Source organism: Pinus tabuliformis, chromosome X (genome assembly GCF_031772625.1).
Source record: "Pinus tabuliformis cultivar Carrire ecotype Pingquan chromosome X, CPIR1, whole genome shotgun sequence".
In the NCBI taxonomy this organism is placed as follows: Eukaryota; Viridiplantae; Streptophyta; class Pinopsida; order Pinales; family Pinaceae; genus Pinus; species Pinus tabuliformis.
This window is the reverse complement of record NC_142308.1, coordinates 342,509,699-342,530,183: the sequence shown is the minus strand read 5'-3', so window position 1 is coordinate 342,530,183 and position 20,485 is coordinate 342,509,699.

Genomic DNA, 20,485 nt, shown 5'->3' with positions numbered 1-20,485 from the left:
AAAACCCTTAACATTCCAAAACCTAACCCTAGGAGATGAAACGCCAAACTGTGGGCCCCGTTTGGGGGTAAATTGGTACATCAACTTCCCGGGGTCGTAACTTTGGCATATGATCTCCGTTTGACGCGTACAATAGCTCGTTAGAAAGATCTATCCGAGTACTACCACTTTGGGAGGCAACATGGGTCCATGGACCCATGTTGCCCCAGATTCCCAAAAAAACGTCGTTTAGGGCCTCAAAACGGCTCCGGAAGTTCAGGACCCGAAAAACTGCTAAAAATAGTAAACTGTGCTACAATTAAGGAAACTGAAAATGCTGAGAAAAGACAATGGTGGGGGTCCAGGTGGACTTGGCAGGTGGCCACCAATATCCACCTGGATCAATGGTCTTATCCACCTCAGTACCCCACTCAACCTACTTCTCATTCATATCATTCACATGCCCAGCCACAGCCTCAATGGAATGCACCTCAGTCGGGGTGGAGGCCCCAATACAACACTCCTCCTGCCATCTTGCCTCCACCACCAGTTCAACCTCAGCCATTACCTCCTGCTCCTCCAAGGCAACCTCAAATGCCTGCTCAACCGAACCCGAACCCCAACAATAGACAGGCCCAACAGGTATACACTGGGGAAACCTCATGCCCTACCTATGCTGTGGAGATCCAGGAGATCAATCTTCGATCTGGAAAGACTCTACCAGATCGCCAACCTCCTCCCCCAGAGGATGAGGAAGATAAACAGGAAAGTGAACCAAAGGCTATTCCACCCTTTCCTGAGAGACTAACAGCCACCACACAAACCAACCCAGAGGAGGATGAGCTTCTGGGTGAGCTCAAGCAGTTGTGTGTAAAAATACCACTTCTCCAAGCCATCAAGGATGTGCCAATATACAACAAACTGGTTAAGGAAAAGTTCTTCAAACACCCAGGCAGGCGGAAGAAAGATGCTTCAACTATTAATGTCATAGGACAACTGTCTGACCTGATGCTAGGACAAGTCATCTGCCCAAAGTACCTAGATCCTGGAAGTCCTGTAGTAGATGTCCACATCAATGGCACCATCATACATCACACCTTGATTGATCTGGGGGCTGCCATTAATGTGATGACCAGGGATACCATGCTCAAACTCAATCTTCAGGGTTCCTTGAGGAAGACCTCGACAGTACTGCAATTAGCAGATCGCTCCACCGTGACTCCCGAAGGGATTGTGGAGGATGTCTTGGTCTCTATTGACTCTTGGGAATACCCTGCAGACTTCCTGGTTCTGCAACCAAAGGCAAAGCTTACTGGATATCCTCTCATTTTGGGAAGGCCTTGGTTAGCTACTGTAGATGCTTACATAAGTTGTCGTGCAGGAAACATGACCATCAAAAATGGTCCCATGTCCAAGCAGCTAGTCCTATACCCTCCTGCCCAACCCTCCTTAGAGCATGACTTACCACTCTGGTTGGAAGAAGGAGAGGAAGACGAGGTGTACTCAGCACCTCTGTGCACCTTAGATACCACTAGAAGAGACCCCCCAACCGAGGATGACTTGATCGAGACCTTGATCCAGAATCCACCTTCCAGTGCACTACCCTTAGAGAAATTGGGGGAAGATGCCCAAGCCAGCACCTTAGTGGATCTTTGTACAACCAACCCTGTTACTTCCAGAATCAAGAATGTGGAGTTCGGCCCTGAGAAAGCATTAAAGATCAGCTCCTCCCTATCTCCTTCCCAGGAAAAGGAGCTGTGTAGTCTGTTGGCCAACCACCTAGATGCTTTTGCTTGGAGCTATAAGGAAATGAAAGGAGTCCATCCTTCGGTCTGTACCCATCATATATACATCAAAGAGGATTGTAAATCAGTTAGGCAACCCCAGAGGAGAATGAATCCAGCTCTTAAGGACATTGTCAAGGAAGAATTGCAAAAACTATTGGATGCAGGATTCATCTACCCCATCTCAGATAGTGAATGGGTGTCCCCTCTGGTGTTGGTTCCCAAGAAAAATGGGAAATGGAGAATCTGTGTGGACTACCGAGAACTGAACAAAGCTACCAAGAAAGACCATTTCCCTCTACCTTTCATAGATCAAGTGTTGGATGGACTGGCAGGAAAGAAGTTCTTCTCTTTCCTGGATGGGTTTAGCGGGTACAACCAAATCCAAATCAGCCCGGAAGACCAAGATAAGACCACCTTCACTTGCCCTTGGGGTACCTTTGCCTACCGAGTCCTTCCCTTTGGGCTATGCAATGCTCCTGCTACCTTCCAGAGAGCTGTTTTGAGCATCTTCTCGGAGCTGGTCCATGATGCAGTGGAAATCTATATGGATGACTTTACTCCTTATGGGGCCAACTTCCAGGAAGCATTGTCCAATCTGGGAAAAGTCCTAACCAAATGCATCGAGATGAACTTGTCCCTTAGTCCTGAAAAATGTGAATTCCTAATGACTGAAGGGACCGTGCTAGGCCATACCATTTCTTGCCAAGGGTTACAAGTGGATCCTAACAAAATTGCTCTCATCAAGAAGGTTCCACCTCCTCAAAAGGTAAGGGATGTCCTGAGTTTCTTGGGATTAGCAGGATATTACCGGAGATTCATTAAAGATTTCAGCAAGCTAGCCTCGCCATTGTTTGGCCTGTTGGCAAAAGATGTGGAGTTTAATTGGACTGACGATTGTCAGAGGGCTTTAAATGAATTGAAGTACAAGTTGGTGTCAGCCCCAATCCTGAGAGGTCCAAACTGGGCCCTGCCTTTCCACATCCACACTGATGCCTCGAACAAAGCCATAGGTGCAGCTTTAGGACAGGTTGAGCAAAAACTTCCATATGCCATTTACTTTGTTAGCAAAAACTTGTCCAAAGCTGAGCTGAATTACACTGTAACCGAGAAAGAATTCTTGGCTGTGGTCCATGCACTGAACAAGTTCCGACATTATATTACTGGTTACCAGACCTTTGTACATACAGACCATGCTGCAATTAGATATTTAATGAATAAACCAGATGTGAATGCTCGTATTATTAGATGGTTACTTTTATTGCAGCAGTTTGATTTGACCATTGTTGACAAACCAGGTAAAGAAAATGTTGTTGCTGACTTTTTATCTAGATTGGATTTGTCTGCAGATGAGGATGGAACAGTGGATGACCAGATGCCCGATGAACATCTGTTTGCTATTTCAGTACTCTCTCCATGGTTTGCTGATATAGAAAACTACCTTGTTTCAGCACAGTTCCCTCCGCACCTATCTTCCAGAGAGAAGAGCAGAATCATCAGAAAAAGTGCCTCATTTACTTGGATCGGGGGCAATCTGTTCAAGCTTGGCCCCGATCAGATCTTAAGGCGTTGTGTAAGGGAGGAGGAAGTCTTTGATATCCTCCTCACTTGTCATGATGGGCCTCGTGGAGGACATTTTGCAGCAAAGAGAACTGCCTTCAAAATCCTGCAGGCAGGCTACTATTGGCCCACACTTCATCAAGATGTCAGAAGATATGTCAGTCAGTGTGACCAATGCCAAAGAATGGGGAAACCGACCCAAAGGGATGAGATGCCTCTCCAACCTCAAGTGACTCTTGAGCCATTTGAGAAGTGGGGCATGGACTTTGTGGGCCCAATCAACCCTTCTTCGAGGCAAAGGTCTTACATCATTGTGTGTACTGACTATTTGACAAAGTGGGCAGAGACTAAAGCAATCAAAGCAGCAACAGAAGAAAAGGTGGCCGAGTTCCTAAGAGAAAACATCTTCTATAAGTTTGGCTATCCAAGAGAGCTGGTCACCGATCAAGGGAGCCAGTTCACATCCAACCTGGTTGAAGATCTACTAGCTCATCACAAGATCAAGCATAGGACTTCCACCCCTTATCACCCTCAAGCAAATGGGCAGGTGGAAGTCACCAATAGAGCATTAGAAGGGATCTTGACTAAGGTGGTGAGCAGCAGCAGAAAGGACTGGGCAGATCGCCTGGTTGAAGCCACATGGGCTTACAACACCACTTGGAAGACCACCACCGGCTTCACACCTTATGAGCTGGTCTATGGGAAGAAAGCTTTGCTGTCCATTGAGTTTGAATACAACACTTTGAGGATGGCAGCTCAGCTGGACCTAGATCTCAGCCATGCACAACAAGAAAGGCTATTACAGCTGAATGGCCTGGATGAGCACCGAATGCAGGCCCTCCTTCACTCAGAAGTGGTTCAACTTCAGAGAAAGGTGTGGCATGACCAACATCTCCATGACAAGCAATTTCAGCCGGGAGATTGGGCTTTGTTGTACGACTCCAGATACAAAGATTTCAAAGGGAAGCTGAGAACCAGATGGCTAGGGCCATATTCAGTGGAAAAATGTCATGACAATGGATCTGTGCTTATTAGGACCATTGATGAGGAAGCCATCCCCATGCTTGTCAATGGGCATCGATTGAAGATCTACAGGAAGCCTCCCTCAAGACAAGAGTTCATCAAAACTATGGAGAAGGCAGTGTTGGTCATAGAGAAGGGTTCTGCCTCTGCTTTGGGCATACCCTGAAGAATCTAAAAAAATAAAAAATAATAATAATAATAATAATAATAATAAAGATCCTTGGGTGAAAACCTTTCTGAGGCGCCCAAGGTAGGTAATAGGGGTGAAAACCTCATTGAGGTGCCCCTATTGTCTTTTCAAAAAAAAAAAAAAAGGGGAGATTGGAAAAAGATACTTGAGTGAAAACCTCTTTGAGGCGCTCAAGGCAGATGGCAAGGGTGAAAACCTCAATGAGGCGCCCCTGTTATCTTTCAAAAAAAAAGAGAAAAAAGGAAAAAAAAAAAAACAAAAGAAAAACAAAGTCAGCAGATTCATTATGTAAAATTGCATGCAGGTGTTCTATGGAGGAGAGGAAGCCTCTCAACTCAAAGCCAAGGGTCCTCATCATGCAGCAAGGACACCTTACCAGCACCTCCTCCAAGAATCCTCATTTTCTCCAAGGTATGTGCAATTTTATTCCAGCTTGAGTCTTCTACAGGAAGACGCAGATTTTCTACAGGAAAATGCAGAGTTTCTACAGGAAGATGCAGATCTTCTACAGGAAGGTGCAGACTCTCTACAGGAACGCATCCTTTCTACAGGAAACGCTGTATTTCTACAGGAAGCTTCCTGTAGAAGCTCAGAACGGGCCAGAATTCATTTCATGAGGCGATCTAACGGCTAAGGATCGGTTTGGACGCATGCATGCCACGGTTTTCAACCATGCACATTGCTGTTATCTTGCTCCACCGTCCTTGTCGACATGCAAACAAGTACCTGCACCAGCAAAGCAGATCGATGAGTCTCAAGGGAAAAAAGCAACCTGTAAATGGAAAAAGCGTTAGAGATCTCACACCATATTCATCACAGTCAGCCCGAGGCTCCGAGAGCATGATCGTGAGGCCATCCATAGTCGTGCAGCATGCACCCAAGGAGGAAGAACTGTTCCAAGACATCCCGCGGGAGTCCTGTAACAATTAAACCTGCTAGAGTGGATACCATTCATCGCGCAGGCCATCTGAAGGGAAACATGGGTGCATGCAACTGAAGCATCCCATCCATCGACGACAGCTCGTGAACATAGACCTCCGGGCCTGTGTAAGTTCGCCAGCAGCAGGTAAATCGACTCATCAGCGTCCAAAGAGTCGAAACAACGTGTACAGCCACGCAGGTAAGTGTCTCGTCCCTTCCTTCCATCAGACTGCATGAATGTTACTTTGATTGATTGCTAAGTGTAAAGGTGAATTGGTTGAGCGACTGTGTGGCCATTTGGCCGGCCACGTCGGCCAGTTAATGGTCTAGTTGGATGTGTGGGTGGCGGCCATGACAAAGAGAATGGGCAGCATGCACGTGAGAACGATCCCGTCGAGGAAACGAGTTCAACAGGAGAGGCGGCGGCAGATCCGCGGGAATTGATGCGGCAGCAAGTGAACGCACAGTTGAATGATGGGGTGATGTCACCCAACGGTCCGGCGGGGACAGCTCACCCCCCGCGCCACGGATTCCGCCGAATTTGAAATCTAATCGGCTCGATCGCATTCATGCATTTATCACCCACCGGTTTGAACTCGAGCGGCTATCCTGCTCCTTCTGTAGTGTGATACGCCGAGCCTTTGGCTATCAGAGCGATTGAGAAGCACGCCCAAGGCGCAGACCGACTGCAATCTCTCCCGAAATCCGCGCGCTACATTCTACAGGAACGCTGCCATTCTACAGGAACGCTGCATTCTACAGGAACGCTGTCATCCTACAGGAACGTAGTTTTCTACAGGAAAGCGGGTGCCTCACGTAAAAAGGTGGCCAGTTAAAGAGGTAACCCTGAACTCTTCATGCAACTGGTTATTAAAGGTGGCAAGATTGTCGTCCACAGTCCGGTCATAGAAAAACGGTGAAATTGTTGTCTGCTGTGCCTATACTGTCATTCTACAGGATGTCGAGTAATTAAATTGTGTCAAAGTTCCTCAGGGATAAGTTTGTGGGTTATGTGCATGATATCCTACGCTCTGTCTCAGTAAACCAAAACCTCTTCCACAATCACCACCTCTGGTTAACAAAACTGTGTTATCATGCCGGGTGGGTTTATTAGACGAGAACCCACTGATTCAGCCAAATTAAGGGAAAACCAGGAAGTGGTAGAGCTCTTCACACGAGCACAATGGATGTCTTTTTGTGATAAGCTGCAGGGTTACGATGATGAAGTGGCCGAAGAATTCTTGCAGGCTCTGAGGCCGAAATCCAAGACACTGGCCACAGTGAATTTCAGGGGCCTAAGCCTCAAGCTCACCCCGCAATATATCAGTCGAATCACTGAACTTCCAATGGGTCTGCCGTGGGATAAGGAAGAACGGAAGTTGAGCCAGCAGGCCAAGAAAGAATTCTTTCCACCTGAGGAGGAATTCTCGGAGGACAAAAATGGGGTGCGAAGAACGAGTCTGTTGCCACCATGGAATGAAGTCAGTTTGCAAATCATGAAATATATAACTTGTGAAGGCCGTTTTAGCATCGTGTATGCATATCACTTTCGGTTGCTCACTGAATTGAGGCACCGGATTGATCTTCCTGTAGAACAAAAACTGAGCATCCCTTATTTCCTGTTGCAGTCTCTAATTGAGTGTGCCACAAAGCTAAAAGAGGGCATACCAGATCAGATAGCCCACCATGGGTTGATCAAGCTTCTTGTGGAGGATGCGCTGCATTCATATAAGGTTCCCCTCTCATGGGAATCCTTCCGGAATTTGACAAGAGATGGAGACATTAAAATGTTGATTGAAGAAACGAGTTCTTCCAGCAGTGAGGAACAAGAAGCAGTGGCCGAGGGAAAGAGAGAAAAAGGCCAGAAGACCCCGACCACAGTGCAGAAGAAGGAACAAAAGAAGAAGCATGAAGAAAAGGATGACAAAGAAAAAGGTGGCACACCCATCTTGTCAGCAAGAGAAAAGAGGTTGAAGAGCAGAATGGACAAAGCTGAGGTAGTCCATGTCAGCCCAAGTACCTCATCAACACCTGCAACCAAAGCAAAAAGCAAAACCCATGCGGCTAAGCAAGAAAAGGTGGTGACACCCGTGTCTACAGGAAAGCAGAAACAGGCTTCTACAGGAAGCCCGAAAATCATTGAGAAACAGGCTTCTACAGGAAGCCTGAAGACAAAGAAAGGGTCTTCTACAGGAAGCCCGAAAATTACCAAAGCAGGGGCTTCTACAGGAAGCCCGAGAGTGGCTAAAACTAGGTCTTCTACAAGAAGCCCAAAATTGGTAAAGAAAGGATCTTCTACAGAAGGCCCGGAAGTGGGCAAAGCAGGGTCTTCTACAGGAAGCCCGAAATCTGAAAAGAAGGGGCCCTCTACCAGGAGCTCTGAGAAAGCAGAACGCAAGAAAGAGAAGGCTGGTATTCTCAAAAAGGAGGCAGCAGCTGCGCTGGCCGCCCTCAGTACACCTCCAAAGCCGAAGGAGAAGAGAGAGAGGGAGACCCCTCTACCATCTGAAGCAAGGAGAAGTAAGAGGATAAACACGGGCAAGCCGCAGCCTCCACCCAGCAGCCAAACCATTTTAGGGGATGTCCCTACTTCACCCAGTGCAAGAACCCCCTCTAAAACATCAGCCACCCCCGAGAGGGGAAGCCCAAAAATAACTTCCTGGACACGAAAAATAGGCCAATCGCCTTCCGAAGCCCGGCTCAAGGAAATGGAAAAGGGGGAAGAAGCGCCACCCTCGTCACCACCAGGGGCAGAAAAGGCAGGGCCACCAAAAACAGAAAAGGAAGAGCATGCTCCGGGCTCTAGTTCTCAGCCAAAGACGAGGAGCCAGAGCAAAGTTGCTCAAGGATGAGCAAATAGTTTAGCTGGGGGGTGATGATGAGCCCCAATTTTTGGTACAATTTGGGCTCATATTGGCCTACTTACCTTGTTAAACCATTCATCTTTTACCACTTATGCATTCATTTCTTAGTATATTCGTGTTGTTTGTAGGAAGAAGGGCATGCATTATATCTATGTGACTAATACATGATGATTTCAGGTTCTTGGCATTAAAGAGAGCAAAATACCACGCAAAAGGAGACAAGGAGACAGCAAAGGTGGCATTGCATGTTTATAGGGAGGTTGTCTACAGCTTTAAATGACTTCCCTCGTGCTTTTCACCTTAACTCCGAGCTCTAACAGCTCTCCCCACCGAGCTCAAAGGCAGCCAACACGTTCTACAGGATCAACAGTTTTACAGCAGTTTGACTTTCAGTTAGACAGCCAAGCTCCACGAATGAAGGCAGCCAGCTTGATCCTCATTTTGTATAAATATGGAGGCCGTAGCCTTTGTTAGAAGCTTTTTTGACTTTTGGAATTACTATTGTAATCTCTGAGCACGAGTTACAGCTCGTTTTTTGTTATTTTGTAAGCCAGTTTTGGCATGACATTAGACTTTTGATTATGAATAAAGGCAAGTAGATTTGGATCTAATTCTGAGTTTTTAAGGGAGTTATATCTCTCAGGTTAGGGCCCAACCTGAGAGCAATAGACCTCCTCTGTTTTGTAGTGTTATTTGCCTTTCGTTCCAGCACTTTGTTTCTTTACTTTGACATGCAATTCGAATTTACAGTCTGCTGATTTAGTTTTCGTGTGATTGAGTAGGATTAGCTTATGGTTACTTTGCTTTCAGCTGCTTAGATTCGATAGGAGGCTTGTAATACACAGGAGCTCCAAGAAAAAGGTTGTTAGAGATCACTGCCATCTCTGTTTAGGGATTGGGGTGCAGTCCATATCAACCACCAAAAAGAAACGCAGTCTTTTACTTCCATGCAAGCTGCAACATAGTCATTTTCGTTGAAGATCCATCCATGCACTTTTGATATTGAACCATACTTCTACATTTTTCATTCCATGCACGGCTTCTTTTCTCGGTTTTACATTGCTGTTCATAGGTTTAATGGCACAGGCATCATAGGTTAATGAATTCTCGTTTATGGTGCAAGACATAAGTCATTTGTTTCATTTACACTGCTCCATATCATTCCACTTCCTTCTTCTTCTTCTTGACCTCTCCTCAAGCCACCTACTCGGCCTCTGTCCAGCTCGTTTACCCTCCAACTCATCCATTGCCACATAGCTTCATCTTTTTGACCTTTCGTTGCTGCCATCCTTCTATCCACCAACCAACTTCGTGCACTCATTCTCTGTCCTATTTCTCTGCCCCTGAGTCATCACAAGTTCCATCTCCACCTCACCTATCCACCCAAACCATTCCATCCCTTCACCATCACCCAGAACTTCCACTTACAGAACATCCTATAGAAGTTAGCAGACTTCCTGTAGAATTCCTTAGTTTCCTATAGGATCCCCTGCAGACATCCTATAGAAGCCTGCAAACTTGGTTGCCGAGCATCCGAATGTTGTAGACCTCTGTGGACTAATGCTAGGGACCCTCTGGGACCTCTCCTAGCCATCCTGACCTTTCCCAAGCTTTCTCTCCCTTCGCACCATCTCTGCACAGCCAAACCCTAATAAGAGACAAATTCATAATCACCCCATCCACTTAAGCAAAAATACAAAAACAATGTTCTTTTCAATAGAAGTAGTTTGAGTTCATGCATTTCACATCACTAGAAGTAATGGCATCCTTTTTAGACATTTGCACTTTCACCATTGCATCATAGAGGTTAAACTAGTCAGATTAGGGTTTACTAGGGTTTCCATGTTTTGGTTGGCTTTCAGTTCATTGTTGCAAAGTAGATCAATTTCCCTGGAGATAGCCTTCGTCCATCATTTAGAAAGCTTCTCCTGAGAGCATATAGAAGTTGGCTTGAGCCCTAGCGGACTTGTGCCAGCTGACCAAGTGACAGCTGCGACAAGAGCTAGTACTTGTGCATACAGCACCGTCGCTTCCAAGTTTGTACGAACTACCGGGTTGATAAAATTATAGATAGGGAGCCCCAGGAGTTGTAGCATTATTGCTACAATACTGGAGCCCACCACCATCCTTCCAAAGGTTTATGTGTATTCAGTCTTCAACTCTCCCCTAAATAAATTTCACCTACCGTCAAGTAGAAGCCAATCCTATCTTAGGATTTATTTAGCATCAAAATTCCCATCCCTTCCCAACTCATAGTTTGCATAACATATACCATGCACAAGATGTGAAATGGAAAGGCTCTTATAGTATATGGATGCTCAAGCAGGCCAACCACAAGGATTAGACCAAGGCAAGACAATCCCACTCCCATATCATCAATAAAAGATGAAAGAGAAGCTAGGGGGATCGCTCTAAGATATTATAAAGGTTTCATGCCAACATAAAAATTGAAGTGGAAAAAATGGAACAAAAAGTTTTGGAGGAGGAAACACCTCATCCAAAGATATTGATGTGAAAATTATGTCTTGGATCCTAGATATAGGGTTTTCTAGGAGTTATGATATGAAATATTCCAGGAAAACTGAAGTTTTTTGACACACCAAATCCATTGTGGATTAATTGGTTGAGGAAGAAAGCTCCATGCACATCAAAACCTTGGCTAAGTAGTTGGTGAAGGGGCATAGACTAGATTTCCTAGATAAAATAATGAGGGCCTAGTCAATCTCCTTTAAAATATGGAGATAATGGGGAAATTACAGGAATTTACAAACAACTATTCAAAGTTAGAAAATTTAGCTTACTCCAACTAAGTAACCATTCATGTCATTTTAGATATTGAGGAAGAGGAATTAGTTTTGTTATATTAACTCTCAATTCCCTCTTAATTCTTCCACATTATTGATATATCATAGTAACCTTTCCTTTTTGGTAAGTCAGGCAACATTTGCATTATTTTGTAACAACCCTCGTTGATTTTCTACGTACATAAAATAAGACCACGGTCATGGGAAACATATTCCAAGTTGAATGTTGGCAAAAACATAGTGACGAGTATCACTTTTGATTAATTAATGGCTATCGAATTTAGCAAAGGCATTGTAAAGGAAAAGTGGCAATAATTAACATTTTATTTATGAAATAAAGAAAAATAGGAGAAAATGAAGGTGAAGAGACACAAATTTGCATGAGAGGGAAATTGAAGCAAAAATGAAGAAAAATGAAAAAAATAGAGGCCTCAATGATAAAAAGGCTTATGCGGATCAGTTCATAGCTTTTGTTGGTTAGCCTTTTGTTAGTTTAGCTTTGGAGCTCTCTTTCATTCTCTCATACTCTTGCACACTTAGAGAAATCTTGGAGCACGCTTAGAGCAATTTAGCATTCATTGGATTTGGAAAAGAAGGCAAAGGAAAGAAGAAAAGCACAAGGGAACAATTGGGTCAAGGATTACAGCTGGATTGCTTTGAAGGTAACATGTTGCATGTGTGATTTCCTTGTTGATTTTTAGATGCATGGTATATGCATGTGATTTGTTGGTTATGTGTTGTCATTGGCATAGAGGTTTTCTTGGATTGGAAGTGGTTTCAACCTTGCATTGCCAATTGTTGGATAACCATGGTGTTGTGCGTTTTTCCACTTGATTGTTTTCTGATTAGTGCTCATAATTCCTTATGGCTATGGGTTGGAACAAACGCTCTGGAAGACCTGAAACAACTTGGGATTAGTTACTATTCCTGGAGCCTAAGTTGGGAAAAATGCTCTGAATCCCTTAGTGAGTTGAGTTACTAGTTCCTGGATCCCTAGATAGCTTGGGTAGAGACTAATTTGGTTGGTGTTAGTGATGTCTAATCATGGAAGTGGAACCACTGTGGCTAAGGGTTGAGGGGGTTTAGACTCTGGAAGCCTTGGTTTTTTTTTTTTTTTTTTTTTATTCCATGAGATCCCACATTCATGCTTGGAATATGGTGCAGGTGTGATTGGCTGAAAGAGAGATTTGGTTCAACCCAATATATGGTCAGGTGGTATGTGGAAGTCCTTAACTTGGTTGGCATTTTCATATGTTAATATAAGACATTTTCCTATTGTGATCAATGAACATTTTTTGTGATTATGTTGGTGATAGTATGGCTGAGTTTCCATGATTTCTATGTTGGTTATATGATGTGTATTATCTGTGGATCTTGTCAAGAATTGTTTATTTATTGATTGGTTGATGAATGTATGGGCTAGTAAGTGTTGTTCAAGCTATCCGGTGAGGGCATAGAGCCTTCTTGGTGATTCTCAGATGAATCTCAAACTAATATGATCAAATATGCATTCATGACTTGTAGCTTACATGTCTACCATGTGTTTGACGAAATGTATAGTGTGTTCTAGGAATTCTAGGTCAAGTTTCTGATTTGAGTTTATCTGTTTAGCTTTGTTTTCATGTCTATTATGATTTTGGAAAGTCTCAAGAAGTTTTGGGCAATGGTTTGGAGGCTAGCCTGGAATTGTGGCTCAAATCCTAGGACCTCACCCTCTAAACTGAGCAAGTTGGGTCATAACCACATGGAGGCAATGTTGTGCATGCGGTTGGATGCCTATAACCGCACCCATGCCTTGTCATGCATGCGGTTGGAGGACTATAACCGCACCCATGCCTTGTCATGCATGTGGTTGGGAGTCTAGGCCAGTGAAAAGATCCCAAACTTAGGGTGTGGTCACCTGGGGTGGTCCTTTGGTCTCTGAGTGCCCTGTAGCCCTGGGGTATGTTGTGAGTTGTCAGTTTGTAGGCCCCACTTCCTTAACTAGAGTTGGTAGGTTGGGTCATGTCATAGTAACTCTTTGTCTCATGTTTACCCTGACAAGCTGGCTAAATTGGGTAAATCTGGGAAGGGGTGGTTACATATTTGTATTATAGCAAGTTTTGTTCTCTTTGGGTGATATCTGATACCATAGAGTGGTATTGGAGCTTTTAGGTTCAAACACTTGGACTGTATGGGTGGATTGATTATTATGCATGCATGTTAGTTGTCATTGTGTTAGTTATGAATGCATTGTGATGGTCATTGTTCTGGCCTTATGTTGTCACGAGGTTGATGTTGAGACGATTGATATATCGATTTCATTATATATACACATGTCGTGCTAATACGAATTGAATGTGCAAATGAGATAGCCTCCCCTGAGCTTCACTGAGGTATGTTGTATTATGTTTATATTTGGTTATATAACATGACATCTTTATAGGAAGTAGAAGACCAGAGATGAAAAGAAAAATGGTGGATTACAGTTCACGTGACTCTCTTTATAGATCAAACGAGCAACACAGAGATTAGTACTCTCTCAACATAGAAAACACCTTGAGAAATTTAGGAGTTGCAAAGTAGATAATGATAGAAACATTCAGTCACAAGAAATACTTTCCAGGGCATAGGAAAAGCAAGCAAAGGTCAATGCAATGGTTCTACAGAGTTTATCAGATTACAGAGACAGGGACAACCACATATCAATTATGGGCAGGAGGAAAGGACTAATGGGGTGTATGGTAGTAGGTCTCATGTAGGACATAGGTCAAACATGGATGACACAGTCAGAGGTGGTAGATGGATGGATACACCTGACATGAGAGGTAGTAGTTGTGGGTTCTATTTTCGTTTTGGTTTAGATAGGCAACATGGTCATCATCATTATCATGCTTACAAAAGGAGTGAAAAGTGATACTTGTTGGATGAGTTTAAGAAATTCAAGCCTCCTACATGGAGAGTTGGAGAAAATAGAAGATGCAAAAGCATGGTTGCTTGGGATGAAGAAGTCTTGGAGGTGCATGACGATACATAGAATATGAAAGCCATGATAGTTATTTTCAGTCTCAAGGGAAAAGAAAAAATTTATTGGGAGGATGTGAAGCATGTCAGAGGTATCAAGACAATTGAGTTGAGTTTGCATGAGTTCAAAAGACTCTTAAGAAAGAAGTACTTTTCATAGAGATATTATGATGGCAAGGCTAAGGAGTTATATGAGTTGAATATGGGATTTATGACAAATGATGAGTATACGACTAAGTTTTTGAAGTTGTTGAGGTATGTACCATATCATAAGGATGAGAAAATGAAGGTTCAAAGGTTCGTTAGTGGATTTCCAGTAGAATTTAAGGATCATATTGAGTACGACGAGCCTCGAATGTTGGAGGAAGTAATTGGAAAGTTGAAATATTGTTATAAGAAGTATAAGCATAATTCGAAGCCTAAGCATGGTTGTAAAGGCAATGACAAGACTAAGGGAAAATGGGATAAGAAGAAAGGAAGACCCAGGATGCGGGTAACAAGGAGAATGTAGCATCATACAAGAAATTCAATGCAGTTGATAGGGCAGGGATTAAGTTTGAGGAGCAGAACAAGGGTGATGACAGGAAGCCTTTGAAATGTTGGATTTATGGAACGAATCACCGTGGGAGAGATTATCCACAACATTAGGGTGGCAGACCTCAGATTTGCAGTTCTCAGTAGGCATAGTCAGTTCGGGATGTTGGACAGAGTATTCCTCGGATTTATGCAACATTGGATAATAGGCAAGTTGATCATCATGCATCTATTATTGAGATGGAAGGTAAGATTTGTGATAAAGTTGTTTCTATTTTGATTAACCTTAGATCTAACTATAGTTATATCAATCCCGACTTGGTGGAAATGTTGCTTGAGTAAAGAAGTGCATGCAGAATCTTGGTTTGTGTAGTTGCGTACAGTTACCAAGAAAAGAGTTCATCATTGGGTGAGATCTTGTGAATTTGAGCTGAACGATATGTCTACATCAACACATCTAAATGTGCTTCTGTTGGGTTCATACATTATGTTGTTGGGTATGGATTGGTTGTACATTCACATGACTAAGGTAGATTGCTATGATAAGGCTATTGAGTGCTTATATGACGATGAAGAGAGGAGAATATAACAGGGTAAGAAGAAGCCTACGTCAATGTGAATAGTTACAACTATGTAGGAAAAGCACATTAGTAAGAAAGGATGTATAATGTTTGCAATTCATATTTCTAGTGACAAAGGGAAGGATGTTGAGGATGCTAAAGTCTTGAATAGGTCTCCAGTTTTGCAATAGTTTCAAGATGTATTTCCAGTAAATGTTTTAGAGTTACCACCCCATAGGGAAGTGGAGTTTTCTATTGAGTTGATGTCGGGAGTGGCACCAGCATCGAAGGCACCGTACATGATGAGCACTCTAGAATTGGTGGAACTGAAGTTGTAGCTTAAGGAAATTATTGATAAGGGATACAAAAGGCGAAGTGTGTCACCTTGGGGTGCACCAATGTTGTTTGTAAAGAAGAAGGATCATGCTATTAGGTTATGCATTGATTACAAGTAGTTTAACAAGGCGACGATAAAAAAAAAAGTATCCTTTACCATAGATTAATGAATTTTTTTATCAGTTGAAGGGAGTAGTAGTGTTCTTGAAGATTGACTTGAGATCATGATATCATCAAGTACACATCAAAGAAGAGGACACCTACAAAACTACATTCCATACCAGGTATGGTCATTATGAGTTTGTAGTAGTTCATTTTGGTCCTACTAATGTTCCAGCTACTTGCATGTGTTTGATGAATAGTGTGTTGCATCCTTATCTGGACAAGTTTGTGATAATATTCATTGATGACATATTGATATATTCTAAGAATGATGATGAGCATGCAGAGCACCTAACAATAGTGTTAAAATTGTTGAGAGAGAATCAATTGTATGCCAAACTTAATAAGTGCAAAAAAGTTCATTACTTGGGACATGTTGTTTCCAAGGAAGGAATAATAGTGGACCCGAAAAAGACCAGAGATATCATGGAGTGGGTATCTCCTAGGAATGTGGATGAGGTTAGATCATTCATGGGATTAGCAGGTTGCTATAGGCGGTTCATCAAGTTCTTCTCACATATTTCCTATCCTCTTACATCTTTGCAACAAAAAGGAAAGAAGTTTGAATGGATTGAGGAGTGTGCAAGTTTTGAGCAGCTGAAGCATTTGGTTACAAATAATTTGGTCTTGAAGATTGCAGATCAAGACAAAGAGTTTGTGGTATGTACATATGCTTGCAAGAGAGGAGTTGGTGGAGTTATGATTCAGTAAGGACATGTAGTATGCTATGAGTCCAGGAAGTTGAATGAGCACGATCAGAACTATGTGAATCATGATCTTGAGTTAGCAGCTATTATTTGTACCTTGAAGATGTGGAGACATTATCTTCTTGGTAGGAGGTTCATCTTGATGAGTGATCACAGTGGGATGAGGTACTTATTTGATCAACTTGATCTGAATGTTAGGCAAGCCAGGTGGTTAACTACTATCAATGAGTTTGACTTCGAGATTAGGTACAATAAGGGAAAAAAGAATAGGGTTGTAGATGCTCTTATTAGAAGAGTGTAGGTGAATCATATTGCATCAGTGAGTTCTTATGGGACGTACTTGTAGGAGAAGATATTGCTGGCAGGACAACATGATGCCATGTATCAATAGTTGAGGCATAGGTTGCGTCAGCAAGGAGAAGGTGATGGGGATGAGGAGTGTCACGTCACGGAAGATGGCTTGGCCAGATTTAGGAACATGATTTATGTGTCAGATGATAGTGAGCTCAAGAAGCTTATCTTGAGGGAGTTTCATGTTAAGTCATATTCAGGTCACCTAGGATATCAAAAGACATTGACAACAATTAAGAAGTTCCACCATTGGGCGAACTTGAAGAAATAAGTGGTTGAGTTTGTTACAATATTTTTGTACTGTCAGCAGGTAAAAGTAGAGTGTAAGAATCCAGGTGGTTTATTGCAGTCGATTCCAATTCCAGAGTGGAAATGGGAGGTCATTTCCATGGATTTCATTACAGGTTTGTCGAGGACATAGAAGCAACATGATTCCATCATGGTTGTGGTTGACAAGTTAAGTAAGGTAGTTCACTTCATTGCAGTTAAGTCTATGAATTTAGCTAGTGAGGTGGCTCATATTTTGATCAGAGAGATAGTGAAATTGCATGGTGTTCCCAAGAATATTTTATCTGACAAAGATGCTAAGTTCACTTCTAGGTTTTGGAAAGAGTTGTTTGCATGTTTAGGGACAGAGTTGACCTTCATTACAACTTATCATCCACAGAGAGATGGACAAAAAAAGAGGGTCAACAATATTCTTGAGGACATGTTGAGGATGTATGTCATGCATCAACAACAGAACTGGGAAGAGTATCTTCCACTAGTTGAGTTTGCTTATAACAATGAGTATTAAGAGTCCTTGAAGATGAGTCTATTTGAGGCACTTTATGGGCAGAGTTGTAATACTCCTATCAATTGGAGTGATCCAATGAACAGGGTGTTGATTGGACCAAATATGTTGGTAGAGATGGAACATGAAATGTAGGTTATTAAAAAGAATTTGAAGGCAACACAAGATAGGTAAAAGAGTTATGTAGATCAGCATAGGCTATTTAAGGATTTTCAGGTTCGGGAACATGTATACTTGCACATCAAGCCTGAGAGGATCTCCTTGAGGATTGGATCATGTGCTAAGATGGCACCTCGATATTCCAGTCCCTTCGAGATCCTTGAGAGGATTGGACCAATGGCCTACAGACTTGCACTGCCTTCGATAGTGAAAGTCCATGATGTTTTCTATGTTTCATTGCTTAAGAAGTATGTTTAGGATTTTGATCATGTGATTGATTGGTATATATTGCAGGTCGATCCAGAGGGATAATTCAAGTCAGAACCACAATGCATATTGTAGCGGAAACAACTCATGCTCTAGAACAAAGAAATCGAGCAGGTTAAAGTGCAGTGGTAACACTTTGGGCCTAATGAAGCTACATGGGAGATGGTTGATCAGATGCGGGCTATGCATCCTTCATTATTTGCTAGTTTGAGCATATTAGTTTTAGTATATGTATATGTATATGTATACGTATATGTATATGTGGATGTTTTTGTAGATACCACAACAAGCCGTGTTATAAGGATCCAATAAGTGGTATGATTGTCATATTTGTTGTGCTAGTCATGGTTTGCAGTAGTTGTTCATTTTAAATACTACATCGAGCTATGTTATAAATCTCCAAGGGCTGTATGTTTTGTCTTCAATGGTTTCTTGAGTTGGAAACCTTTTAGCACTACTAAGGGGGGGGTGAATCAGTAGCATGACTTAATTTTTTTTAACCAATTTAAACTTCTCTACTGAATCACATATATTAACCAATAATACATTAGATTATCTCATGCATATAAACCATATAAGTAGCTAAAATAAGATAACCATAAGAGAAACAATAATCAACACATAAAAAACACATCCACACAAGAGACACACGATATCTGGTGGAAAAATATTCACCAGGAAAAAAACCACCCTTGTTGATATTGTGTTGCTTTGAATCTTCTATTAAGAAAATATGTCTTTTACATAGATTTGCCAACTCCCATCAACATGGAGATTCGACCTCATATACAATCAACTGACTATGATCATCATGGAGACTCGATTCTAATGATAAGCTCAGAATACTATGTTCTCCACGGATCGACAGACTACCATTTGCTGAAAGCCACCACGATCAATCGATCCTCACCAACTCTCATTGGACTATCCAACTACCATTGGATTGAGAAATTGGTACTTTTCTTGAAATTTCGCAATCACTGCTCCACAACTACTGAAGTCACTGCTTCTCTAATCTATATGGACTTCCTTTGATATATTTTCAAACTAGATCCCAAGACTTTATGCCCAAATTGATTCAACTCTATAATACAACCTCTAGCAACAAGACATCATCATATCAACAAAATAATACCACAATATGTGATCTAAACCCTATCAAAATAATGGCCACATAAAACCTGAATACTATCAAACCCTCACATCAATATAATGTTGCATAATATAATTAACATCATAAGACACTATTACTATGTGCCAAATGCATTAGGAGCTCATGCAAAAAAAAATGTGAGAGTCACCAACAAAAACAGTATCCAGCAGCATACAAAATCTCTCAAAACAATCTCTACTCCAACAACATCAAATCTGATCTATTCTACAACATGTTTCATTTTTCTCACTGTGCAACCACTAACAGTCATATACTAAATCAATTCTTCTCACAACCAGGTATGAAGCCTATTTCCTCAATGCAACCTTCACTCATTCACATACACTCAAAATCTACACACACACAACTCCCAAGTAATGAATATAAAACATGCAAGGAAAAATTGAGCTTGGGGCTAGGATCAAGGGTGCGCAAATTGGACCAAATTAACCCACTAACATCACTACTTATGCACTAAATGAGTTCACATCATTGGACGACCTTTGCAAACCATTTCCGACCTTTACAACTTTTCTGGAAGCCTTTAGGAATTTCCTTACTAATTTTCTTCCAATTTACGCAAGGAATGCAAAGAAAATCTTGTGAAAATCCTTAGTTGCATGCATAACACTGGTTAAAATCGATTGGAACCTTCAGTTGCTCCCATAGGTCTTTTTTCCAACAACTGGAGCCTTTCATTCGCTCCCATAGGCTTGGCTCCATGTGAATGGGGATAAGGATGAAGAAAAACATGATGCCTTTAGCTCAGGACCTCTGCCACTTATTGGATCACCTTCTCCAACATTTATACAAGCCTCCAAACCTATGATATAGCCTATGACATATTTGCAAGTGGATCAAACATGTCTCCCAAGTGTCGCTGCCAAATTGACCTAGAAGGCCAACAAACAAGGTTGACAAGAGCGCCAACAAGTCCTCCACTCTCTAGCAAACATATGAAAAAGTTGAAACACCTATGACAGACTTGCAATTCTCTATAGCACATCTCCATCATCAATATAAGGCCATCCCACCACAACAAGTCATCTCCATGAGCATAAGCATAAAGATCTAGTTTCCAACTCAACTATTGTGCCAACTGATCATTAACCGTACCAATGCTATCATTTGTCCATCTATACATCACAAGGTTGACATCATAAGGTTCACATCAATTCCAACACAATCATCTAAATGCCAACATCAACTAGCTACAACCATGCTACAATGAAGGCATACATACATCAGCTAGACTACAAGGGTTGACATCAATGCCAACATGAGCTAGTTTCCATCATGAACTAATTCCAACATTAGCTAGATGGAACCTTGAAC